This window comes from Sus scrofa, chromosome 12 (genome assembly GCF_000003025.6).
Source record: "Sus scrofa isolate TJ Tabasco breed Duroc chromosome 12, Sscrofa11.1, whole genome shotgun sequence".
NCBI classification, from domain to species: Eukaryota; Metazoa; Chordata; class Mammalia; order Artiodactyla; family Suidae; genus Sus; species Sus scrofa.
The window spans coordinates 29,064,672-29,075,614 of NC_010454.4; the positions used below are offsets into that span (position 1 = coordinate 29,064,672).

The 10,943-nt window shown below is 34.0% G+C and overlaps 1 pseudogene; it reads right to left on the bottom strand.

The window, feature by feature from the left end:
• Positions 245 to 707, bottom strand: LOC110255901 (annotated as a pseudogene).

Consider the following 10,943-nt stretch of genomic DNA (forward strand, 5'->3'; position numbering starts at 1 on the left):
ATCTGGGGACAGGAAAAGAGAGTTTTTGCAGTCATCTCATCTTCAGAAATAAGGGAAAAACTGGACAGTTTTCCACTACTATATTTCTATAAGGTATTCTATTTTGTTAAGTTCTAAGTGGATCTGCAAGCACAAGGGATCTAAACAAATCAGAACTTTTTCCTGGTTGAAAATAACAGCAACATACAGGAACATAGGTTAATGTAATGATTTGTAGGAAGATGATGTTGGGAACTTAGGCTCTTCATATGTATGCCAGTCCTACAGAGGACAACATGGTATGAACCAAGACAATCTGTGCAGAATGGGATAGCTAGGAATCATCAGGTCTATTCCTAGGTCCACATCAGAGGTTGAGTCCCATTCCAGATGTGATACATAAGAGGAAGACAATTGCAAATTTGTCTGTGTAGATCAGTACTGGACCTAAACATGGGAACTTCATCAGTCAAATGAGATTCAAAGTTCTCAGGGAACAAGAAGGCCAACAAGCCAAAAATAGAGATCCCTGCACACAAGGTAACACAAGTGCCATGGTGGGAAATGGGTATCATAGGAAGAAACAAGCTGTTGAGAGTGATATGGGGAGACAAAGGACAGTTTGAACCAATGTTCTTATTCCAGAACCTGTCCACCTCATGTTTGGCTATGGTTCCCAAAGGAACAGCATTTCTTATAAAGAGCTGATAAACTGGTTGCTTAGCCATTCTTAGATATGTCTTTAGTAAGAAAAATTTATTTATCTTTACAATGTTTGCAGAAATGGTTTTAGATTCCCTCTAAAGTTTAATGCCTGTCTTGTTTGGATTTTTAAATTTTTTTTTACTTTTTTCTTTTTTCTTTTTTTTTTTGGTCTTTTTAAGGCTGCACCTATGGCATATGGCAGTTCTCAGGCTGGATTTTTTAAAGTGTGAACAAAGCTTATAGGCATATTCTAGTCATCATTTCTGCTATACCCTTTATCATATTATCTTAAAAATATTGAACTATTTGATCAGATCTTTTTAATCATCAAGAATAATATTTTTCATGGAGAAAAACTTGATAAAAATAGATAGCTATGACTACTGGAAATAATTTGCTGCAGGAGGAATTATTACAAATCCAAAAGTACTTTAATAGTACATCAATAAATATTGGATCATATAAAGAAACCTTACATATAAATAACGTGTGACCAAAGGAAAGGTAGAAGCTTCCCATCTAATCCCTTCCCTTGATGCCTTCCCTCTTGTGCTTTTGCCAATACCTATTAAGGTAAAGTAAAGGTAAAGATCTACCTTAGGAATAGGAATTATTTTGTTTTATCACATATTTTTATAAATGAAAGCAACATTACATAAGAGGGGCATGATATAAGTAATTTTGCCAAAGAAAAGGTAATGGGAAAATAATAAAATTTGGTGCGTGATATATGACTATGGCATAGTGGCCGAGTATAGAAATGTTCTAGAGAGAGGGCCACTATCTATGGGCCACTTTCTCATTTGGGAAAGAGAAACTCAAAGTAGCTGGTGAGGTGGATATGAATGACATTTACCTTACAAATATATCTGGATGTCTTGGGTCCTCATAAGATAACATATTAGGGGAGTTCCCACTGTGGTGCAAAGGGGAATGGAGCTGTCTTGGGAGTTCTGGGACACAGGTTCTATCCCTGGCTGGGTACAGTGGGTAAAAGATCTGGTGTTGCCTGCCACTGTGGCCTAGGTCAACTGCAGCTCAGATCTGATCCCTGGCTTAGGAACTCCATATGCCATGAGGCAGTCTAAAAAGAAAAAAAATGAAATATTAGGAGGTATTTTCATAGCACAGAACTTAAGGATAGTACTATAATGGGATCCCAGTGTAATAAGATTTTAAGGCTGTTGTATGAATATATTATATCATGTTTAAAATGTAATATTCATTCCATTTATGCAATTTCTTTTCTTTGAATGTTTGTGCTTTCCAAGATGATATAAGAAAATAAACAGCTCAATATCTTTTCCTCCACATTTTTATCACTTCAGAGAAATAAGATGACAATAAATGAAGAAATCTAATGTGTATAAAGGGCTAAACAGGAACAAAGCATTATGCCAGATATTTTATATACATTATCTTATTACATCTGACATCTCTCTTTCAAGATAATTATCTCCATGAGATGAGAAATGGAAACTTGGGAATGTTAAGTAACTTGTTTAATTCATAGAGTGAAATACAGCTCATAGAGTAAAATAGAAAAGGAAATCATACACTAATTTCTTAACCTTGTCCTTTACACACTGCTTTTGGAAAATCATAAAACTGTAGGATCCTAAGAAATCATTGATCTTAGATACCTTACTCTGAGCAATGTTCTTAAATACTGTAACAGTCAAGTTTCACAAAGGATATCCTTTTGACTCAAATAAGAAACAAACTAAAAAAAAAAAAGATTATTTGCTACATCCTCCTTTGTTAAAAGTTTAAGAATATGGTATTTCCAAAACATGCCCTAGTTAATATGTTGTCCATGCTGAATCCAAAGAATATGAGGAAAATAGCTGAAATCTCTCTCAAAGCCGAATGAGAAAATCATATCATTAGTTGCTTCCACTGGGCATGAATGTTTAAAAGAGGAAATGCAATCTATACTGAGTAGAATGGAGGTAATATCTACTTGGCACACATCATAACAGAAGATTGGCAATTATCCATTTTGCTGAGACAAAGTAAGCCATTGTAAAAGTTTCCTTTGTTGTGTCTGGAAATACAAGCAGCTGTGTTATATATACCTTGACTGAATGTATTTGCGGAAACTTATAAGTCTTAAAATATTGTTTGAGAATTATATAAAAAATTCTATCACAGAACATTTCCCAAAATTTGATAAACCTAAGAATCACCTGGACATCTTGTTAAATTGTTGATCCTGAATCATTTAGGCCTGAGGTTAGTCCTGAGATTCTGCACTTTAACAAGCTTTGAGGTTATGCCAATGATGCTAAATAATCACAAAATTGTACTCATTTTGAGTACAAAAGGCCAAGATTATTCTGAACACTTTCCTGTGGTTCATTAATATAAAGAAGTTGAAGTTGCAAAAGTCCTTAAACCAAGCTAGGCCATATAGCAACACTTTTTTTAAAGTTTCTGAAATTATCTTGAGAATAGTTTTCTTCACTCCTGAACCTCCTGATTTTTGTTCCTTATGGCCTAATTTAACTTATTTTGTATTGATCTGTAGGCTTCTAAGGTTGCTATTTGTATTCATCTTGTGCCTTTATTCTTTTTTTGATGAATCACACTCCTGAGACATCACATCAATACATAGTTCACCTGTCTACTAGTCACTAATCATGATACCACACTTTCTCTAGAGAGGATCATATTCAGAAACTCCTTTTCTTTATTTTTCTGGCTCATATAAAGTGTTTCTTGCCAAAATTCTCAGGAAACAACAAAAGGATTAAAACAAAATAATTCAGCTATGTCAAAAAATTTCAAAAACTGCATATGAAGCCATTGAAAAATATGGGCAGTTGCCATAAGGAGATAGAATGGAAGAAGATTGATATGGTTTAATACAAAGTATATTGGATACAAAAAGTGAGTCATGTCTGTAATACCTATCTCTTTCCATTAGACAATAAGCAACTTGAAAGAAAATGAGGTATCATCTTCATCTTAATATCTAGCATTGAGTTTGACAGGAAGAAAATGAAGGTGAGAAGTATTTTTTAATGACTGAAAGAGAAAAAAATGGCAACCTAGGCTTGAGGGTTTTCTTTGTTTTGTTTTGTTAATTTTTTTTTTTTTTCTTTTCCTTTTTTGTCCTCCCCACTGAATATGGAGTTCCCAAGCCAGGGATCAGATCTGAGTTGCATGCAGCAACACCCTATCCTTAACCCACAGTGCCAGGTAAGGATTGAACCTGTGACCCAACACTCCAGAGAAAATGAGGATCCCATAGTGCACTCCTAGGATTGATTTTTAACTCAGTGTTCACATCTACAAAAGCAGCAATGAGGAGTTCCCGTCGTGGCACAGTGGTTAACGAATCCAACTAGGAACCATGACGTTGCGGGTTCAGTCCCTGGCCTTGCTCAGTGGGTTAACGATCCGGCGTTGCCCTGAGCTGTGGTGTAGGTTGCAGACGCGGCTCGGATCCCGCGTTGCTGTGGCTCTGGCGTAGGCCGGTGGCTACAGCTCCGATTCAACCCCTAGCCTGGGAACCTCCATGTGCCGTGGGAGCGGCCCAAGAAATAGCAACAACAACAACAATAACGCCGAGGGAGCGGCCCAAGAAATAGCAATAACAACAACAACAAAAGACAAAAAAAAAAAAAAAAAAGCAGCAATGTTAATCTGCACAAGGGCAATAGAGTCCTTATATAGTGTAACATAATAGCTATCATACTACTTTAAAATTTGAATCACTATGAAAATACATGCAATTTTTTATTATACCTATTACTAAATATAATACACATTTAGAGTGTTTATCAAAAGATGAAGAACTGGAGATGAAAATAGAAACATTGTTTTAGAAGTTCAGGGAAAACCTCCCTTATTTGTCAAAATCGCATATATGCTGCTTGCTATTTGAAATTCAGTGACTAGAAATTATTTTTTATTTCAGCTGTTTTTCTGTTAAACTTGATTTTCCTTAAAGTATCCCATTAAGTTTTATGGGGGTATCCTGACCATATGCCCCGTTCTCCTGAATAATATCACTCTATGCCTTTTGTCCTAGTATCCCATTGTTAAATGTCCCCATTTAATCTCAAATGGCCCCTCATTTACATGATATATAGTCAGCATACTTATTAGATATATTTATAACCTGAAGTGAAATAGTTTCATCTTTTGTTTGAGTATGCAAGTTCTAAATGGAGAGGGAGAAGCAAAGATACCTTGATGAGTCTAACTTGATGGGATGGAGAATGTGAGGTTTGTATATAATCTGATAAAAAATGAAAGGAATAGAAGAATAACAAAGTAAAAATTTATTTTAATGAAAGATGTCTAAGATCAGTGAATACCATTGCAGTCTTCCTCAGTTATTTGTTAAGAGACTACTATGTTAAAATTTCTAGGGCAGACAGTGGCTATTTTCTTGAGGTTGGTGAGGAGTACTTATTCAGAATAGCTGGAAAATCAATATGTCTCTGAGGTTTGTCATCAGAGTCATTCAAATACAAATAAAGATAATTGCATTATTAATCTGCTTCTGTAGTTTGGAGAAGAAACCAAATATAGAATAATTTATTTTAAAGGAGAATAAAGTCAAAGAGACATGGCATTTATTTTTTCAGTGAATAGACTTCTAGAGTGGAAAAAAGAGCCCATTTTATTTCCAGGAATTATAATGAAATACAATAATATACACAAATATTTCTTTGAAGATGCTTCAATCTTGGAAGAAACAGAAGGCAGAAAATGCTTCACCATCACTCTTTCCCCGCTTTAATAGCAAGGACAGGAGAAACTGAGAACCAGATTTTTTTGGTATTAACTTGTGGTATCAGATTTTATATTAAAGCTTGACAGCATAACTTGTTTATATTACAATGGGCTATAGAATACATTACAAGAATTTATCAATGTTTTCTGCTCTCTGAAAGTTTTTCTGTATAATTTCAATTCAACATTTACCATTGAACTATTCTATTTTATAAAAGGATTAGATAATTCAAAATAAAAGAGCCTATAGTGATTATCTGATTTAGAATTTTAAAAGTTTGCAAAATTATAAATCAGGTTATCTTTGTTTATCTCATCAGAAAGTTTCTCTTCCCAAGCACGTTACTGGTTTGTTAAGTTCAGGTTCTGATTGAGACACTAGAAATGTTGAATCTGAGCAGGGCCCAGTGGGACTCCTGGGCACAAAAGTCTTTCTGTAGCTCCTATTTCTTGATTTTAGGAAATGGGACTCATTTGCCTCCAAGGCCTTCCCTGAGTTCCAAGGAGCAGGTTAATACAAATGCTGATCAAGGAAGGGAGGTGATACAAAGACAAGGAAGGAAAAGTCAAGCAACAATAATGCAGCCTTGGGACAAGGTCCTTGTTCCCCTCAAGGAATAAACATAATGATTTATTCACATAAAATAAAATCCTTATTCTCCTTTGGAAATTAATATTTTAAAATTAGATAGCTTGGAGTCCTTTCCCTGTGCTTCTCCCTCACTTGATTGCATCATAAACACAAGCATCTGTAAACTAAAGATTAGGTGCCTTGAGTACAATTGCCTGGAGTTAAAGATTATCAACACATGATGTTTTTCAGGAACTTCCTTAGTTTGTTATAATCTCTGATTAATATACCCTTTACACAAGTACTTTTATTCTAAGAAAAGTCAAGGTGCAATAACCCAGAAGACCACCACCAGGATCATGCTGAGATCTCCTTATACCAGCTTTCATAACTAAGATTCCCTGAAAGAAAGAAGAATGCATGTTTGCCTCAATCCTGATCCTTATCTGAAACCCTGGGTTTTTTGTTTTTTTTTTCTTTTATTCTATAAAACTCCATGCAAATCTTCCCCAAAGTGGGGGTGAGGGGAGTCTTGTAGACATTAGCTTGCTGTGGCCTCTTTGCTTGGCAGAGTAATTAAAGCTTTTTTTTTTCTCCTTCACCCAAAACTCTGTCTCCACATTTCTGTGTCCACCCGTGGACAGAGACCAAGTTTCAGCAGCAGGGTGATAGGGTTCTTTCAGCAAATGATGACTCTTGAGAGGTTGGCTTAACCAAGGGTCATTCTCTTCAGGAGAAATCATCCATAAACTAGTAGATAATGGGAAGGCATTCATAGGCTTAAGAAGGTTCAGATTTTTCCTTGTAGTGAGAATGTTTGCTGAAGGAATTCTAAAACTCAAAAAATATTTTACAACAGCAGCTGGAAATCTTTCAGGAGAATGAAAAAATAATTCAATTAGAAGCACCTTTAGATGGATTTTACTTTTCTTCTAGTAAATTCAACTTTTCTCCCAATTTCAGAGTAATAATGTAAAATGCCATTTCTAGCAGCTTTTGATCTTCATGCAAGATATTAGAATAATGTCTCCAGATATCAACCCAAGAATAGAAAGTGTCTTTATGCTGTGTAATATATAGATACACATTACAGAACACATGAGAAAACATACTATTTAAGAAAGTGTTCATACATAAAAATAAAACAGGAATTGAGAATAGCTGAATAATCCAAAAGTAACTATAGGTATGCTTAAAATATTATATATATATATATATATATATATATATAATATTAAATCACTTAAAACAAGGTACATATTTTGATTTGTTTACCTGGAAATAGAGAGGCATATTTTTTTCACCAGTACTTGCATACTCTATATCCATTATTACTCCTAACTGAATCTAAAATGAAGGACAAAGAGTTAGATTCAGGCAACATGGCAGACTGTACTCGAATGGTTCACCCTATCAACTACATACGCACACAAACACAAGTGATTGATATAATATTTAAAATGCACAGCTGTCAGACCAGAGAAAGACAAATCACTGAAGTACTTGAAATAGAGAAATTAAATCTAAATGGTAAGTAAGGCTGATAAGGCAAGGATTGATAAAATGTTTAGAGCAGGAAAGATTCTAAAGCTCCAACTATGAATAGAAGCTGTGCAGGGAACTAGAATTTTCCTGATGATTAAGCTGAATCCCACAATACTACCTATCCTCATGATCGAAGCAGAATTCATCCATTATTCAGCAAAGTTACAAGATTTTTCTTCTTTCTGAGCTTTGAGTGAGGAAAGAAATATTAAAATCCCAGGCATGTATGTAAGTAGGGAATCCTAATTTAAAACACCTACATGACACAAGGACCACAAAATAAGAAATATATAAAATCTGATACCACTACTGAGTTTCCTGAGATCCCTAACAGAAGCCAAACAAAAACTATTTTATTTAAATACTTTGATAATTCAGGGTATATGGATATCATGCAGAATAAAGGACACAAGCTCAACAGAAACACATAGATACACATTACAGAACACATGAGAAAATATACTATTCAAGAAAGAGTTCACACATAAAAATAAAACAAGAATTGAGAATAGATGAATAATCTGAAAGTGACTATAGGTATGTTTAAAATGTTGACATATATTTTAAAGGACTAGATGCCAAATAAAAGAATAAAACATTATAAAATAAGTGTAGATGGATTTTTTACATATATACACACTGAATTTTTAGACATAAAAATATAATCAAGGAAATAGAGGAAAAACAGGTTAAAGAGAACTGATAACTAGTGAAATAGATTAAAATGAGATAATTATGAGTATACAGAAATATGAAAGTGAGAAAGAGAGGCAAAGAAAACTTGGAAGATAGTAGATGACACAACATAATTTAAATTGAGTTTCATAAGAAAAAAAGGAGAAAAATATTTTTTGACACAAGGAGCCATTGTTTGAAGAGATACAGTGAATTTTCATAATTTCAAAAAGACACATATTCTTAGATGGAAGAAAAACATCAATTCCTAAGATATATAAATAATAATAAACTCATCCCTGGAAACTTTGTGTAGTAATTGCACAGTTAACAAAAGAAAACTTAATTAGGAAAGCAGAAAGCAAAAATATAGTTTTAAACACAATACACTGTAAAGTATCAGAGAAGAAAATTATAAAGCAGGTCCAATTATTTGTGATCAATACAGGTGACTGAGATTAAAAATGTCTGCTTTTAATTTTAGAACAAAATGAAATTAAGCATTCCAGTGACTCTTACTTGCTTAAAAAAGATATCCCCATTAAAATAATAAATCAGAGGCTTTGATCAAGTTGTTTTCAGAAAGTGATAGTCCTGTCTCACAGATTTACCTCAAGCCAACATGGTGTGCACAGGGCTAGTTAGGCTGGGTTCCTTGTCTATCAGGCCAAATTCAATCTAAGTTACCAATCTTATGTGTTGAGTTTTTTAGTTTTTTTTTTTTCTTGAAAGAAAATATTGTGAATTTTTTTTAAAGCTTGAATATCAAAGTTGTGCACTGTTTCTCCATGTGAATATTTTGCTCCCTCTTTAATTCCCAATCTCCTAAACAGGTCTACACTGAATTGATAATAGAATACTACAAAGAATAACTTGGAAGAAGCTACTGAGATTTACATTTATTTTTTATTGAATACTCAAAACAAATATGAAAGAAGAACTTTTGTCCAAATAAGCGGATTAGAAAAATATGACTCAAATTTTTTAGGTAACTTATGGAATTTTTACATGTGGTAAGTGGCAGAGTCAGAATATGATATATCAAAACACTGGGATGAGTTAAGTGCAAGTGTGTGCATTTTAAGGTGTCTAGCCATCCAGCATCCTTCTTTTTTCTTTGCAAAACATCATTTTCAGAAAAATAAGAACATCGAACACATCTGGACCATGAATATATTTGTTAGATCACCTCTTCCCCCTCGGTAACTGATGCTAACTCTCCACCTATTATATTATTGCTGTCTTTATTTTTTTACATGATTTTCATTTTTTCCATTTTAGCTGGTTTACAGTGTTCTGTTAATTTTCTAATGTACAACAAGGTGATGCAGATGCATATACATATACATATACATCCTTTTTCTCACATTATCATGCTCCATAATAAGAGAATAGATATAGTTCCCAGCTCTACAGAGAAGGATCTCTTTGCTTATCCATTACAAAGGCAATAGTTTGCATCTATTAACCCCAAATACCTAAGCCATTCCACTACTCCCCTCACCCTTGTCAACCACAAGTCTGTTCTCCATGTGCATGATATTCTTTTCTGTGGGAAGTTTCATTTGTGTCATATATTAGATTCTAGATATAAGTGATATCATATGGTATTTGTCTTTTACTGACAATTCATTTGAGAGTCTTTAGTTCCATCCATGTTGCTGCAAATGTCATTATTTTGTACTTTTTCATGGCCAAGTAGTATTCTATTGTGTATATGTATATCTGTCTATCTATCTATCTATCTATCTATCTATCTATCTATCTATATCTCACATCTTATTTCAATCATCTATCAATGGACATTTAGGTTGTTTTCCTGTTTTGGCTATTGTGAATAGTGCTGCAATGAACATACAAGAGCATGTGTCTTTTTCAAGGAAAGTTTTGCCCAGATATATGCACAAAAGTGGGGTTGCTGGATCATATGGTAGTTGTATATATAGTTTTCTAATGTACCACCATACTGTTTTCCATAACGGTTGTACCAATTTACATTACAGTGAAGAAGGGGTTCCATTTCTCCACACCCTCTCCAGCATTTGTTATTTTTGGCCATTCTGACTGGTGCAAGGTGGTACCTCATAGTAGTTTTAATTTGCATTTGTCTAATAATTAGTGATGTTGAGCATTTTTTTCTTATGCTTGTTAGCTATCTGTATATCTTCTTTGAAGAAATGTCTATTCAGGTCTTTTGCCTGTTTTTCACTTGGGTTGTTGGCTTTTTTGCTGTTGAGTTTTATAAGTTATTTGTATATTTTAGAGCTTAAACCCTGTCAGTTGCATCATTTGAAACTATTTTCTCCTATTCTGTAAGTTGTCTTTTTTTTTTTTTAATGTTTTCCTTTGCTGTGCAAAAGCTTGTCAGTTTGATTATGTCCCATTGGTTTATTCTTGGTTTTAATTCTGTTGCTTTGGGAGACTGACCTGAGAAAACATTTGTAAGACTTTGTCAGAGAATGTTTTGCCTATGTTCTTTTCTAGATGTTTGATGGTGTCTTTCCTTACATTTAAGTCTTTAAGTCATTTTGGGTTTATTTTTGTGCATGGTGTGAGGGTGTGTTCTAGTTTCATTGATTTGTATGTAGCTGTCCATGTTTCCCAGCAATACGTGCTGAAAAGACTGCCTTTTTCTGATTTTATATTCTTGCCTCCTTTGTCAAAATTAACTGACTGTAGGTGTCTGGGTTTATTTCTGTGTTCTCTGTTCTGTTCCATT